The 17,714-nt window shown below is 39.9% G+C and overlaps 1 protein-coding gene and 1 long non-coding RNA gene across 2 annotated transcripts in view; both read right to left on the minus strand.

Moving 5' to 3' along the window:
- tmem178bb (transmembrane protein 178Bb) overlaps positions 1-17,714 on the minus strand; it is an 83,328-nt gene that overhangs the window by 37,903 nt on the left and 27,711 nt on the right. The window lies entirely within an intron of this gene.
- LOC148152577 (uncharacterized) lies at positions 1,686-2,850 on the minus strand. Its single transcript, XR_015762080.1, has 2 exons — positions 2,532-2,850; positions 1,686-2,284 (listed from the first exon to the last, which is right to left on the minus strand). It is a non-coding gene; the product is annotated as an uncharacterized LOC148152577 (long non-coding RNA).

A 17,714-nucleotide genomic window follows, 5' to 3' on the forward strand; every position in this document is an offset into this window, starting at 1 on the left:
AGACAACTCCTGCACTGTCAGATGGGACCTCTTCTGCAACAGCTGATAATAGCTACCACTAGGTACCTACCACTACAACTGACACTCGGTTGCCATGGTATGTCAGTGCTGACAAGCTCCTGTCAGTTCCGGATTATAATTATTTTCATACAGGGACCTTAATATAATGCTATTGATTATTAAACCGGGTAAGTTCACTAATATTGACTTATTAGTTAATATTAGTGACAGTGGCAACATGAGATATTGACAATTCCACAGTGACATTATGTTCAGCATGGTTCCATGACAGTGCACAGGATGTCATAAGTTATAGTGGCTGCCTGGTCTATTATCTAATAGACCAGGCAGCCACTATAACTTTCATTGTTTTTTGTTAAGATAATGCAATTTTTAAAAAAAACATGTTATAATTTTCCAAAAATGCCTGTTAACCAGTTTTAAATAGTTATTACTTGTTTTCATTTATTAAATTTAATCCCCACTATTTTTCATTATTTGTCAAGTTCATTACAGATTTGTGTGGCATACATGAAGGTTGCTTCTCTGTGTTTGTTTCTGGTTCTGTTCATTGTCTTCAAAGTTTTCTTATTCAAAGATGAGAAAATGACTAAAATCTGAGCTACAAAATGCATTTCAATAGCATTTTCAAGGCAGCAGGAGGACTTTCACTTTCAAGTTAAACCACCTTCAAATTTTTTTACACCAATATTGAATATTGATAAGTCAAAACACAAAGTATTTACACCTCAAAAAATTTGACAATGTGTGAATCCTAAGCAGCATTAAGAACAAGATTGTTACATATTTTTGGAAATAAAAATTACTTTGGGTTATACTTAAGATGAAAATGCTTTTTTCAAAGAAAATTGTGCTGCTTACATATTATTTTATTTGGCAGATATGTTTCAACATTTTTTCAAGTTTATGTCACAAAGTATATGCATAGTAATTGATTTGTCAATATTTATTAGCCATTGTATGTAAATACTTTAAACAGCAATTTGAAGTCTGCTGTAAAATTCATGTTTAGTCAATGTGTGAATTTACTACATCAGAATCAAATAACTTATTATTCCTCCATGAGAAATTCTGATCATTAAGCTTAAATTTATTTTTCAAACTTTATTAATTTCTACAATATGCATTAATTAGCATAGCTTACAGAGTCTGATTATTATTACTATTATCCAGTTGCAACATTTGGCTTCCTGTTGCACCATGTCAGCCACTGTTCTGCGATATAAACATAGGCAAGGGTTGAATGTCATTTTGATTAAGTAAAAAGTCCTATTAACTATCAGTGATGTGTGATTAACCAGATGTGTCCTTGAACATAGTGACAGGTTCCACTGTAATAGTGACACTTTATAGTATATTCAATTTGCCATCTTGCTTGAATTAAACTCAGTCAAAAATATTAAAAGTGTTAAATGGATAAATAACCAATTACCATTGAATTTTTTTTTTATAAACACGCATTATAAGTAACACGTTTTCAAAAAACTGTCATTGCCATCCCCCAAAACATCGGCACCAGTTGTGACAGCTCTGAAACATCCTGGACACCTAACGGCAGCTCTAGTGGAAGCCAGACTCAGCTGTTACAAAGGTGCCGAAACCAATGGCATCCCTGATACCTGCTGTGTATTTGATTAATACAAAGACGAAAGGAGTCGGCTGGATTATTCAGATGAACTTTAGTGAATAAATAGGATGAACGAATCATACATGATATACAAAACGTGTAGGAATTCAGCTAACATAAGTATTTCTGCGAAAAAAAACTCTTATTAAATTCTGTCTTCTTCGTCTGTCTTTAAGTTCTTCTTCTACTAGTAATAAAGCATCATGGGATATGTAGTCCATTTGCCTAAGTCAGTGGCAGCACTGGCAGCTAGTCCCGAAAGCAGTGGCACTTGTGGCAACTCTGGCAGCTAGTCCCGAAAGCAGTGGCACTTGTGGCAGGTGTCACACCTGCCACCGGAAGTGCCATTAGTAGGTGCGGTGTCACGATTTGCGCTCGGCCCTGCTGCCTCTCCTGGCGTTTCCTCGTCAGCCTCTCCAACTTGCTCCTCATCTACAGCCTCTTGTGGCATTATTTACCTCTTCTGTGGTAAATAAAACGGTCTCAGTAACTTGTTGATCCATCATGGTTTTGCTGTATCGCCTCTTTAATTGACGCCCATGTCGGTCCGATGTTGTGTGGTTTACCTCAGTGACCCATAATTCAGCACTGGAACCCAGTCTGGATTGAGCTCATCCATTTCATACATCGGTTTGCCTTCAAGAAGATATATCAGAACACACATCAGTATTAATGCTGTAAATTTGATAACACTAGTACAATGGTTTACTTCACAAAACTGTAATAACCTCGATGTCCACTGACAAAACATAAACAATATTAGCCCGACCTAAACAAGGTTGACCCACTTAAATGAACAACAGAAACTGATCATGAGAACACTCGGACAAAGTAATAGCAAAATAAATTATGACACACTAACAAAGCGAATTTAGACACTCACCAGAATGGAAATGTCTGGAGCAAACTTGTACGTATCTGGGGATTTTGGAGAAGATATCAGGACGTCTCAACCGCGGACACCCAGGACATTCATCTTCTTTTAGTTAGCTCCGATAGCTTAGCCTTCTCTCGTTGTTTCCAAGCAGGAAAATAGTGAAACGAAAGTCCGTTTTCCATCTTTTTACCGTTTCAGTAGTGTGATCGGACATTACACCCAATAACGAAGCAAGTTCGTCCCATAGCTAAAATATCTGTGAGACAGTCGTTTTTGTCGGTGGCAACAAAGATGGCGCTGACACCCCTCCGACTAGAGCAGTGACGTCACGCCCCGAAGCTCTATTGTTCAGGGGGCCGGACCAAATGTGGAGGCGGGCCGTAGTTTGGGGACCCCGCCTTAAAGCTACAAGACTAAATCCTAAATCATTACAATAGATTCAAAAAGGGGACTACAAAATAGAGACCCATTAATCACATGGTTCATTTAGAAAAAAACAAATTCATTCTAATTGAAAACAGTTATGTTCAATAAAAACTACATCAAGAACCTCTTGTTGTTGATGCTGACCCTGGACGGTAGGGTCAGCACTCCCAGCCTGTGGAGTTTATGGTGAATACAGTCTCTGTTTGTTTGGCCAGATCAGGAAACTGTGCTGTCTAACCTCCTAACATTTAGAAAAACACTTAATCTCCTCCCTCTTTGACTTAGCTCAGCCAATGGCTTTGTCTGCCTGAATCACATCTGTCAACCCTGGACTGTTGTCAAGCATGGACTGAGTCCATGCCTGGGGAAAGGGCTGGAAGGGGAACTATTCAGGCCCCAGTGAAAGGAGCTTCATATTTCTCCATTGTTATGAAAAATCACGAAAATGATGATGCCCTCATTCAGTCCCTTCTGTGCATTAGCCATTTGTGGTAGAGTGGCAGTGATATTAGCAAAGAGAGAGCACAAATTTAAGGCAATTATCACCTTTATTTAATATGCAGTCAGGACCTTGACGGCCATCTTGCACTATAATAGACCTTTTATACAACATAGTTCTTGCATTATCCAGCAGTCTTGAGCCGTAAAAAGACCTTACTTGTGAGAGAGGCAGCTGTGACCACAAAGCTCCCTTCATCTGCACCCCAACCTCACAGACAAGCATTCTTTGGGCAGGCAGAATAAGGGTCTGATTGATATAGCCTCTTTTAACAGACCTGCAGAACTTTCTTTAATTGATTAAACAAACCAGAGTCTGGAGGTGGGCTGGAAGAACTGCATTCTAAGATGCAAAAATGTCCAATGGAAACTGGTTTTCATCCTGACAGCATCAGGACGTCTCAGCCACAGTATGAAAATATTTGAGTTTGACTCCATCAATGCCAGTTGTGAATTGTCTTGGTTTGTTTGAGTTGGGACAGATAAAAAAAAAAAGGCTCCAACTATCACGCCAGAACCAGCAAGTTTGAAAGATTGCTGGAGAGGCAAAGACTCAAAGCAGTTGGTGTTAGTATCCCGGCTTGTTGAGTTGTTCTAAAGTTTGATTTGATTTTAGTTTCATTATTATTTTGTGTTAGTTTCTTTTGATTAGTGTTGTTAATGCCTTTCCTTTCTTCAGTCCTTTATTTTACTTATTTATTTTGAACATGATAGTTCTTCACATACATTCTCCAGACAATCAGATTCAATATCTCCAATTTTCACAAATTGTTTTCTGCTCTTTCAATAACTCCTCATCCAGTTCAAAACTACTCCCCAAATTCCATAACATTCAAATTTTTTAATTAAGATATCATGATTATTGTGTTAAAAGCTTTCTTTAGATCTATGAATACCCCTACCCATTGGTCATTTCTTCTATTAAGTCATTCAGGGCTAGTGATGTTGACTGATTTGCTCTGAATCCATATTGACTACTGCTATGTAGTGTATGTTTGTCTATGAATTTTTCCATAGACAAACATAGACAAAATTTGTCTATGAATGAACTAGAATATTTCTCCGTGATTGTAGTTCATGTTTATTACTTGTTTCTTTCTTTCTTTCTTTTTTTAAAGGTTTTGTTGGCTCTTGTGGCCTTTATTTGAAAGTAGTTCGACAGGAGGGAGAGTAAGGAGAGAGGGGGAAGACATGCAGCAAATAATTATGTTTCTTTAGTCTAGTTATTCTTTAGTGTTAGATTTATTTCCTAGTCAACAGTGCACTCTCCCTCGTCCCCTGTCCCACTTTCCCTCTCCCTGTACTCAGTCTGCATGCTGCTCTTTCCTTACACCTGCAAACTGTTAGCTCATCACCCTAAGTCTTTTGTTCAGCATTCAGTCTCTCCAGTGCACCTTATCCTCAGTCACTACTCGGCAGTTTTTCCTCATCTATACTCCTATTATTTTCCCATCCATTCACCATTGTCATTTTGGGTTCCTGTTTTGCTCATTTCTGGCTCCTTGTTTCCTGTGTTCTCCAAGGTTTTTGATTATAAGTTTTTGTTCTTTATTTGTTAATTAAATATCACAAAATTTACTCTGTGCCTTCATCTGCTGCATTTGTGTCCACCAACTAGTTAGTTGGTGGACACATAGTGACAGTTGGCTGAACTTCCTTAGACAGACAACCTTTACCAAATAGGGTATATGCCACGGACTTCCGTTTTAGCACTTCCGCATTTTTTTTCCACATAGCCTGCTTCCGGTGCACAGGTCACTCTGTGTTAGAGATGAAGTTTTTCACTTGGTCCTTGCTGGATTTGCCCACAGTAACCGTTAACCATTTTAAAAACAAAAAGCAGCAGGAGGATGTAACTTCATAACCTCATTTTCTAAGCAGAATCTCAGAGAGAAAAAAAGAGAAATTACGTTGTGTAACGCAAGAACAGATTACAGCAGTCAAGTGGAAAAATTCACTCTAACGTGGATAATAATTATGAAACAGCAAAGGTAGATAATCATATATTAGGGATTCGGGAAATGCGTGATTTGCACCATTTGTTCTGTGGGTTTTTTATGTAGGTCGGTGCCACTTAAACGGCTGTAAAGCGAAGGTTTTGGACCTTAATCTGACTGACTTCTTGTGTGGTTTGGAGCATTGCTGCTCTCTGCTGTTTTTAAATTACCGTGCTCGGTATCGCTCCGACTGCATGTTAAATGTATTTTATATAATTGTCACATAAACAAAAACTAAGGAGTTGCCTAAAAATAATTTCATACTCCATATAACACAAACGCACATCAACACACACGTATTGACTTACCTTGTGCCGAATCGCTGCCTCTGTTCTCAGCCTGTTCCCGTTGCAGTGGATTTCCTCCGGCATTATTTTCCTCCAACAAATTATTCCACTAAACGAACCACGTACAACTCTCTTTATATCCCCCATCTTCCCATTTCTGACGCTGGATCTTCAATATCCTCAAGCTTTGACATAGCAGGCAGCTACAAACCGCGTGTTAGCTGTAGTGGCTAAGTTTTGGCTACAGTCCGCTGTCGCCTTGAATCAGCTGGAAAATGAAAAAACTAAGCACTGGATGGTACCGACTAATTACTGGAAACAACGGCACACCACAAAACTCAGTCATTGTACCAGCAGCTCACAAGTTTTGCGTCTTTTTCATGGTACAGATCTTGCAGCTTCGGCCAAGAACAATAGGAGCAAGCAGGACCCGGAACCAACCTATGTGGAATAAATTCTAACGGAAATACGTCACCACCTCTCGTGGCATATACCCCATTAGCAAAATATGGACGACGGTGGCTCAGGAAGTAAGATTTTTCCTGTAACTGGTGGGCTGCCTGTTCAAACCCCCACTCTGTCCATCTTAATTGTTATGTCTTTCAAGTCTACTTGAGCTGCCTTTTCCTGGTTTCCTTGCTGATGGTGGTCAGAGGGCCCGGTGGTACCAGTTGTATGACAAGCTGTCCCAGGACAACTGTGGCTACAATGTAGTAGCTCACCACCATCAATGTATAAATGTGTGTGAGAATGGATGATTGACTGAATGTAGTGTGAAACACTTTGGAGTCCTCTGGACTAGATGAATGCCTATACCAGTACAGATCATTTATATATTCAGGCAGTTAGTCTTTTAATTAACTGATTGATCACAATCAGTGGATCACAATCCACTGATTGTGATCAGTATGTAATCACAATCACTTACCAACCACTTTATTAAGTATACTTGTCAAAGTTCATTAATGCAAATGTTGAATCACTAGTCACATGGCAGCAAGTCAATGCATTTAGGCATGTAGACATGGCCAAGATGACCTGCTACAGTTCAAACTGTTGAGAAAATAAATTTAAAATAAGCTAGTTTTAAAACTTAACATGTCTTGATTCAAATGGCCTAATTGTGGTTTTAAAAATCAGTAATGTATTCTGGCCTATTGACCTTTATGTTACCTGTAGTTACAGCAGATGGTTTGCTAGGATCATTTGAACTGCCTTTTGTCTGTGTGGGAAAACAATACAGGAGAAGTTCTAGCTTTTCACAGTCATCTGTGAAAAGCTGTAAACACAACAGGAGTTTCTGGCTTCAGACAAAGGGTCAGAGATAGCTCCTGGTTGGAGGAGCAAAGATACGCCTTATTTGAATAAATTAAAGATAAGAATACGCCTTCACTATAAAACTTTGTACACAGGAGTAACAAATTAGATTTGCTCTTGCAATTCTCCAAAGATGGCTTTGGACGTCTTTGCTTTTCTTTCTTTCCTTCTTTTTCCAAGTCTGTCAGGTAAATGAATGTATGTCTCCGTTGTTCTGCAGTTTCTGTTGTAATTTTATGCATTGTCTTCTATTGGATTAAACTCTGTAATTCTGTGACGTCAACACGCATTACTGTTTTCTTCTGAGTGACTACACGTGACAATCCGAGAGGACCCGGGATCTAAGAGGAAGAGAGAGAGCGAAACTTTTTCCAAAATTAACTAGTTATAATATTCTTCCTTAACAAAACCAAGCATCAGAATGGGGAAGAAAGGTGATTTAACCCATTAACCTGAATGTGGCATGATTGTTGGTGCCACATCAGCTGGTCTGAGTTTTTCAGAAACTGCTGATCTACTGGGATTTTCACACCCACCCAGGGGTGAAAGTAGTTTTAAATTCTTGGGGATACTATTGACAAAAAAGAAAAAAAGCTATATAATTATAAAATTATATATATATATATATATATATATATATATATATATATATATATATATATATATATATATATCAATGGCTAAGTCACCAGTCTTCCACCCGGGAGACCAGGGTTCGAATCCAGGCTGGGGCAAAAAGTTACAACAGTGAAATTGAGCTATCCAGGGTGGGTCCCTAGGCAAGACCCTTGGAGCTATATAGCCTACCTCATACCATGAGAGACACTGATATGCATAACATGCCGACTCAGACGTTGCCCGGCCAAACAAGGTCTGCGTCAGGTGCTGGGGAACCAGAGCACCTTGATGAATAATGGGCTACTGGAACAAGACGGAAATGGGCGAGAGGTGAAAACTTGGATCTGTTGGAATGCTACTACTCAAGTAACCCTAGTCAGAGGGGCTACATGCAAAGAATGAGGGAAAAATGGTTAGTTCGACATCCCCAGTCTACAATGACTGCTAAACAACTAGTAGCTCAGTGTTCCAACATCCGCAAACAACTGCCATCATAACTTGAGATTGACGAGGTACAACACAAATGCTACGGCAAGGGGGAGGAGCCTGGATGTCAGGACAGGGGGGAGTTAACTACAGCTACCCCAGAGACTGGGTATGCAGCCCCAGTAATGCACGAACCATCAAAGCTGAACGAGGCAGCAACTGACCTGAGAGAGAATCATGGCCCGAATGAACACCAGGCAACCCCGATACCAACTACAGCAGCTGAGTGAAATACCATCAGAAAGTCTCATTGAAGATGTGAATGCAGCATTGAGAACGATTCCTACCAACACCGTAACAGAAACCAATGAGCTGATATACAACTCAGCATCAGTGAGATGGTTGGCTATAAGAGCAACCATGAGACCCAATATCCACCATAGAAAAGACGGTTAGAGGCTAAGATCAAGATAACAAGGAGCTCCAAAGGGGTGCAATGAAAAGATCAGTACCTAAGAAGTACAGCCAGATGCCAAAAACAAGGACTCCAAGCCTTGGCCAGCCGCCTAAAGAGATACACAAGAGAGAATGAAGCCAGGAGGATTAACCGGCTCTTCTCCACCCAACCAGCTAAAGTGTACTCTCAATGATCCATGCCTACTGGCTGAAGAAACTCACTGCCCTCCATGAGCGACTGGCAGCTCAACTGAACCAGCTGCTATAAAATGGGACTCACCCTGAATGGTTAACTGAAGGGCGCACAATCCTGATGGGTGATTCTCACGAACCCAGTCATTTGAATGTCTAAGAAGATTTTAAAGTCATACTCATGAAAATTAAAAATAATTCACTTTTATTTGAACAATCATCATTTCTAATATTTGGCACAGTTAATTGTTAGTTACCAAAATATTTTTTAAAATGTTTAACTAATTTTAGAGTCAGAAATTCATTACCGTAATGCGTCCACAGTAAAAAAAAATGCTTTCACCTCAATTTATCATTGTAATTATTCAAGCTGGTTTATAAAAAAATACTACCAACTTGTGTAAAATAATGTAAACTAGCTCAATATTGTGATATCTAATGATTTCCTATTAAATAATAAAATATATTTTAATAAAAGTGAGTGTCCAGAGGTGCAAAACTCATTACCGTAGCACCTTGTTCGAAGTCCTGTTAAATTCATAGAATTTTTTAAAATGGAGTTATTTTGACCCATAATGTACCACAAAGAAGAGAAGACAAAATATGGCTAAAAAATAAGATTGTTTGACATATTTTGATTATGATAATTGTTATGTTTCTCCTTGCATACGCCTATTCGCACACCACAGCCGATCATTACCGTAATGTGCATTACCTCATGTGCTTAAAAAGTAAATGATTAGATATTTTTCTGTAGAGAAGATATCAGGGAATTTGTATTGTAGGTGAAAAAATTTTAGCTGACTCACCATGGCATGCTACCATTTTAAGCTATCTCATGCGAATTTCACTCATTACCGTAATGCACAACTTTCATTACCGCGCAATTTTAGACCTGTTGCGGTAATGAAAAACAAGATTACGGTGATGAACAGTGTCTTTTTGAAATGAAAACATAGATAAATACATAGTGCATTTAAACTTTAATGCTCCTTCTTATTGTTTTTTTTACACAATTACAGCAGTTTTTTATTTACTTCCTACTTATGAAAAATGGTTATACTATTTTATGGCAACAAATATTAATTACCTAATGTGAAGGGCAAAAGGAAGTAGTGCTGGATATCAATTAAAATTTCCAAAAATGCTTAGATTCAGAGGGACCCATTTCAACTCATGATCCAATTTGATGGTTTTTCGATTCAGTTAAGGATATTCCGCTATCAAAATTTTACTTGGAAGGTGAATGAGTGAAAGAAGATGTATACTGGGGGCAGTTCTCCTGGACTGGCAGCCCGGGGGGGTGGTCCACCTACAGAGTATGCTCCAACTACAGAGGGTTCTTAGGCCTCCCTGGTAATGTCTATTCTGTGGTTCTGGATTAGTCGAATCTAAGCTTCAGGAAGAGCAGTGTGGGTTTTGTCTTGGTCGTGGAACACTAGACCAGCTCTACACCCTCAGCAGGTCCTGGAGGGTCCGTGGAAGTTCGCCCAATCAATCTACATGCGTATTGTGAACTTGGAAAAGGTGTTCGACCGTGTCCTTCAGGGAGCCCTGTAGGGGCTGACAGTAAGTCGGGCTGGTTTCCGGTGAGAGTTGGACTCCGCCAAGGCTGCCCTTTGTCATCGATTCTGTTCATTACTTTCATGGACAGAATTTCTAAACGCAGCCAAGATGTGGAGAGGGTCCGTTTTGGTGGCCTTCGCATCTCTGCTTTTTGCAGATGATGTGGTCCTGTTGGCTTCATCAGGTCATGATCTACAGGTTTAGTTCCCAGTATATCTGTAGTCATGGATGGGAAAATGGAGTGAGAAATTGACAGGTGGATTGGTGCAGCGTCCACAGTGAAGCATATACTGCTTTTCATTGTAAGCAGTAATGGCTTTCCATTATGGTTCAGCAATATGCAACATTTTCTCAGTTGCACTGGTCTGCCCTGGTGAAGAGAGAGCTGAGTCAAAAGACAAAGCTCTCAATTTACTGGCCAATCTACAACCATTCCCTCATTTATGGGCATGAGATTTGGGTCATCACCAAAAGAACAAGATCACAGCTACAAGAGGCTAAAATGTTTTTTCTCTGAGCTCTCCTGTAGAGACAAGGTGAGGAGCTTGGTCATCTGGGAGGGACTCAGAGTAGAGCCACTGCTCCTCCACATTGAGAGGAGCCAGTTGAGGTGGCTTGGGCATCTGGTGAGGATGCCCGAGCCACCTCAATAAATAAATCACCCTTACATAAAAATAAATGAATAAAAATAAAAAAAAAACACCCAGTGAAGGACATAGCCTATTATCCAGGTCTGTGTAATATCGATTTTTGCGATATATATCAATATTTTCTTTCCTAGAAAAAAATCGATATAGTAATGCAAGTATTGTAACATCCAACTGTCATCTTGTTCACTCACTGCTTGCTTCGCCAGGAGAGTGATTAGGTCATCAGGCTTAGAGTGATTCCTTCAGATGTTAAGTGTCAAGGTTAAAAAGGTATCAAACTATTCAGAGCAGGGTACTTGGTGCACTTTATTTACTTCACAAATGCATGTAAGCTACAGTTTGTACTGTTTCAATTAAAAGAAACATGTCTTCTCAACACTTCTTTGATTCATTTTGTCCAGCTGTTGACTTTAAGTCTGTGTCCATGTCCAACTAGAGCCAGGTGTTGTGTAGTTGGTGCTTTTAATCAGTTTTCAGTTAAATTAATTCAATCCAACTCTAAGTCACAAAATGTCACCAAAATCACTCTGTCCCTCTAAAATCTTTCAGAAAATTGCAAAAGTGTATTGAATTGTATTGTTTGCTGAATATCGCAATATATATGGTATCGTGAGCAGAATATCGTGTATTGTATTGTATCGTGAGATTATTGAATCACTACAGCCCTACTATTCCTGAGGATTGATGAATTCGTCCAATTGCCCAACCTTACATTCCAAGCAATAAGCAGAGATGAAAAAAAGTCAGTTGTGGGTTTGTTTCCATGGCTCAACGTTGGTAAAATGTTTAATTTGCAGATGTATGTTTTGTTACATGCCATTTTATTATTTATGTGTAGTTAAATGTTAGTGTAATTATAAAGTGGTCATTACCGAAACATTCTTATTCATTACCGACATACGTTTTTTCATTACCGCTATGCTCATTTTATGATAATTTATTTAGATTAGATAAAAGAATTACATTAACTTTTTAATTCCTCAATGAAATGGTCAGACTCTTTTATATTATGGTTGTGTTGTTTTTTCAATTTAATGATTTAACACAAAATTAGAACAAAAATAGATTTTAAAATTGTATTCATGTTACGGTAATGAAATAATTGTTTACATTAAAATAATAAATTTTGTTATTAATGACTATTCTTTGTTGGTACCTTCTCCTTTGTGGACACTGAAGTCCATGGTGTCCAAAAAAAGTGGAAAAATGTTTTTGTGGTTTCATATTTCTTCATCAAAATTGTGTTACGGTAATGAATTTATTTCTTCAAAGTCAGACTAAAATGTCTAAAAATACCTTTAAAAATATGCATAGAGGTTATAATTTTACATTGAAAGATAAAATTAGATTCTATTTTATAAAGAAGGTGTGTTTTTGTGTGCATACAATGCATTTTTATTTTTGTTGTAAGTTGTACCATGCTCGTGAGAATCACCCTGATACAGAAGGATCCCTCAAAGGGTTCAGTCCCATCCCAACTATATCTTAGCCGCTAGGCATCATAGCGGCTAAGATAAGCGGACACATGGATAAATACATGAGCATAAACAGCAGAGGAGCCATTGTAAAATCCGACACACCAACCTGTGCACCGCTTGGATTGATTACAAGAAAGCCTATGACTTGATGCCAAGACTGGCTACGGATACCGACTCAAGAATGGGGCCACAATCAGTCACCTTCTCTACATGGATGACATCAAGCTGTACGCCAAGAGCGAGCAAGACAGCGAGATCTACAGCACTGACATTGGGATGTCATTCGGACTAGAGAAGTGTGGCATTTTATCTTTTAAACTGGTTATATTGATCCTGTGTCCAGACAGAGGGAAAATCAGTAGCCTAGCATCATGACCTGTTTGTTCTGAAGATCCTGCAGCTTCCAGTTCATCTTCCTAACATGGCCCCTCCTCACCCTGACTCTCATACTGATAGGAGGAACCACAGAGCTCTGTTAGGTTAAAGCTCATCTTCTGAAGGTGGGATATTTTTCCTCCAACAGGTTCCAGAGGAATCACCTCAAACCAGATGTTGGACTGGATTTTATTTCACTGTCATTTGTGAATGTTGGATTCTCATTTTTAACAGTGGAGCTATAAAGATTGAAAAAGGTTATCATTTTGGAGAAAATCTCATCAACATCAATATTTCCATTAAGTAAGAGGCAAAAAAAAAAGTTTGATAAAGGAAAAGCCTCTCAGACTCTGAGCCCGACAACACCAAACTATTTTTTTTTATTAGACAATTAATTTAATTTCACATAATTATCGCGGTAGAAGCCATTTGTTTGTTAAAACATATTTACCGTGTTTGATGTTTGTTGTAAATAATGTGATACTCACAAAGAACGAGGTAATTAGTCCAAGTTTATCGTTTATTGAATGTTCAGAAACTACAGCGGCTGTGATGAGCTACAGCAAAGGTAAAATAACCTGAACAGGTGATCAACTCAAAACCACTCGCACATTTTTACTCTCGTCTCTCTGTCAATTAAGCACACCTGTTGCCATGGCAACCTCCTGCGCTCCGCAAGCCAACCAGAGATTACGTTAAAAACATAATATTCAGTTTTAAGCGAGCCAGAGGAGGACGTGCTGGTGTGAGCGTCCTGGCGGCGTTCAGTTTGTCACCTAATGCCGAGATCGACTCAAAACCTTCCGCGATCGACATATTGCACCGCTGCTCTAGTAAAGCACGAACAGTTCAGAAACAATTTGAAATGGGAAAAAAGTTATTTATTAACTGATTAAGTCGTGTTTTAGATTGTTCTTGAAAAACTAATCAGTCACGGCTGATTAGTGGGTGAACTCACGGCTGCACAGTGAACCGTTGATTTTTTACAGCAGACAGCCGCTCCCATCTCTTGCAGGTACTGCGTACCCCCGCTAAATCTTTTAGGGGTACGCAGTACCCTGCCGTACCCCCTTACTTTCATCCCTGCACCCAACCATCTCTAGGGTTTATAGAGAACGGTCTGAAAAAGATCAAATATCCAGTGGGCAGTTCTGTGGGCGCAAATGCCTTGCTGATGCCAGAAGTCAGAAGAGAATGACCAGACTGGTTTGAGCTGATAAAACAGCGACAGTAATTCAAATAACCACTCATTACAACTGACGTATGCAGAATAGCATCTCTGAAAGTACAATATGTCGAACCTTGAGGCGGATGGGCTACAGCTGCAAAAGGCTACAACTCGTACAGACTCACCAAAATTGGACAACAGAAGATTGGAAAAATGTTGCCTGGTCTGATGAGTCTTGATTTCTGCAGTGACATTTGGATGGTCAGAATTTGGTGTCAACAACATGAAAGCATGAATCCATCCTGCCTTGTATCAACAGTTCAGGCTGGTGGTGGAATGGTGTGGGGGATATTTTCATGGCACACTTTGGGCCCATCAGTACCAATTGAGCATTGTGTCAATGCCACAGCCTGATGCTGACCATGTCCATCCCTTTATGACCATAGATGGCTACTTTCAGCAGGATAACGCGCCATGTCATAAAAGTACGAATCATCTCAGACTGATTTATTGAACACGACAATGAGTTCACTGTACTCGAATGGCCTCCATCAGCACTAGATATCAATCCAATAGAGAACCTTTGCGATGTGGTGGAATGGAAGATTCACATCATGGATATGCAGCTGACAAATCTGGAGCAACTGCATGATGCTATCATGTCAATATAGACATGATAGCATCCATACTCTCTGAGAAATGTTTCCAGTACCTTGTTGAATCTATGCCACAAAGGATTAGGGCAGTTTTGAAGGCAACAGGGGGTAAAACCCAGTACTAGCAAGGTGTACCTAATAAAGTGGCTGGTGAGTGTATTTAGAATTCCATTGTGCTGTGTGTAAGAGGAATTGTGTGTGTATTCTCTAAATTTGTCCTGCTTTTGAACTGCTTTGAGATCACATATGTTGAGAATTTGTGATGCAGTTGAAACCCAAAGTTTAAATACACCAAATAAAAAAGACACATTCACCTTTTGTTCCCTCTGTCAGAAGTTAAATCAGACTAAACTTCTCTGGTCAGTCAGAAGTAACAAAATGAACAAAATTAATCATATTTGCTCAATGCCACAGTAATGAGAAAAAATGTCAGACATTTATTTATTAATCAGAAGTTTACATACAGAATAATTACTATCTCTTTAAACAATGAGGAAAAGCCCAGATGATAATGTAATGGCCTTGGAAACGTCCGGTTAACAAATGTAACTGGAGGGATTGTTTTTGGAAAACAGCTATACCAGATGTAAATAACAAGTCTTAGTAAGTGGGAGCAAAGATAATTAATCAACAGAACCCTTTATCTACTGGATACATGCAAATCTTTTGAACTTGAATTTAAAACAGACAATCATGTGGATGTGGATTCATCCACATGATTGTCAATGAAGACAATGATGTGTCTTCATTCACATGATGAAGACACTTCATGTGGATGTGTCACAATTCATATCCAACTGTGACAACTTTAACGTTGTCACAGTTGGATATGAACCATTGGTCTTATGCTCCAAGCCCAGCATCTCTCATGACTGCTGTGTCAAGTAAAATGGAATTTGGCCTCCCTCCCATGGGAAATCCAGATTTAAAGAGCATGGTACTTAAAAATTGATCTTTTGAAATAATAACATGCTATGTAAAACTCTGAAATGTAATTAAGTAAAAGAAGATTGTGAAGCAGCATTATGTACTGGTAATTTTAACTGCAGTACAATTATGATCACGTTTGACGTATTTGTAATCAGAAAATAAGCAACTGCAATCAAAGGGTAATGTAGGTTGTTAATGTGCTAGTAACAGAGGAGAGTGTGCTCAATGATGGGAACAGGATGTATGTGAGTTGAGACAAAACAGGAACTAAGAAGGAACTAGTGCTGATTGCAGGGCCCTCAGGGAGCAGATGGCAGAGGAAAAGAATAGGAAAAAGAAAAGAAAAAAAAGAATTCAAACTGCTGGGAGTGTGCAGGCTATGAGATGGAAGGTGACCTTTGAGCAGCCTGGGGTCAAGAGCAGTGCCTAGAACTCCATTAAAGACAGACCTAGCTGGTTAAAGGTAAAATTCACCTTGATCTCCTTCTGCGCTGCCATTGGCCTTACCAGAGGTTTCCAAACTGTGGGGCACGCAGGGGGGGAAGCCGTCTGGATGAAAAAAAACAAAAAAAAACACGAACGCTGTATGCGCTGGGTTTTTACCTTAGAATGGCCAACTCTCTGTTATTCCTCTGTCAATTTGATACAATAGGGGCTTCTGCACTTCCCATATTTGTGTCCTCTGTCACTTTTATCAGCAGTTAAAACTGTTTAATCCGTTGTTAACATGTCATAACCTGTTTTTCCGAGCCGCCTTTAAACGCAACATGACCGCTATGACGCTCGCGCTGGGTTTCGTACGGTGTTGTAGTGTTTTGCACCTCAGGGCCACCGTAATTTCCACCTGTGCAGCAGTGAAGGAGACCTGCTGCTGCTGTGCAGAGCTATGCAGGTGTGTTAGAATCATGGCAGCAAACCAGCAAAACGCAAAGAACTTTTCACAGTTTTTCCCCCAAACTAACAGACTGTTGAGTCTTGCTGTTGGATGCAGGTAAAGTTAGCTAAAAGATGACTAGCTAGCTAATATCAATACAGCACCGTAAGCCTTAACAAGTAGCTTGTAGGCTACTGGTGTTGTTGTCTATGTTCAGCTACGATTCATTTTGAATCGTCATTCCCAGATGAACAAGTTGATTACCCCCCTAGGTTAATCTGGAGCCGGAGCAGAGTATAACAGGGTATCTCTAAGAACCCACTCCTCACCCCCTTCGCTCACACACATCATTCAACCAGACAGCTATCTGTAAGCCATAGGAGGGGGGCCCAGAAATAGTTTGTAAACCACTGGGCTAGACTATGGGCGTCAGCAGCAGCAGAGTCTATAAAGGCTAGCAGAGGAACAATGAGCTTTCCTTCCAGACAGTCATCTTACACAAACTAAAACTGTCCAGAGGCAGTTCTAAGCCTTAGGGCTCAGGCTTTGGTCTTAGCCAAAGACCCCCTAGTCTGGCAGGGAAGACAGTCATTACTTGGGAACAGAGGGAATGAGAGAACCCATTTGGGGACTACTGCCTGCCTCCAGCTGCCTGCTCTATCTCACACACTTTCTGTTGTATCTCACTCATCATCATGTCATGGTCTGTGTATTGGGGTTGAATTGCCAATTTCCATCCCTCAGAACCTCCTAATTAGCTGTATTAGTTTCAGAGTTAGGGAGAGGTATCCATCCATCCATCCATCCATCCATTTTCCTTCACCCTTGTCCCTCAGTGGGGTCGGGAGGGGTGCTGGTGCCTATCTCCAGCTCACGTTCCGGGCGAGAGGCGGGGTACACCCTGGACAGGTCGCCAGTCTGTCGCAGGGCAACACAGAGACACACAGGACAAACAACCATGCACACACACACTCACACCTAGGGGCAATTTGGAAAGGCCAATTAACCTGACAGTCATGTTTTTGGACTGTGGGAGGAAACCGGAGAACCCGGAGAAAACCCACGCATGCACAGGGAGAACATGCAAACTCCATGCAGAAAGACTGGGGCCGGGAATCGAACCCAGAACCTTCTTGCTGCAAGGCGACAGCTCTACCAACTGCGCCACTGTGCAGCCCCTAGGGAGAGGTATTTAGATAAAATTGATTTCATATTATAATCATTTGATTCAACATTATTATCTGATTGCTGCTGTTGCATCAACCTGTAACTGAC

The sequence above is a fragment of the Poecilia mexicana genome, unplaced genomic scaffold, assembly GCF_051168715.1.
Source record: "Poecilia mexicana isolate PSO_F unplaced genomic scaffold, ASM5116871v1 scaffold_23, whole genome shotgun sequence".
Taxonomy (NCBI): domain Eukaryota; kingdom Metazoa; phylum Chordata; class Actinopteri; order Cyprinodontiformes; family Poeciliidae; genus Poecilia; species Poecilia mexicana.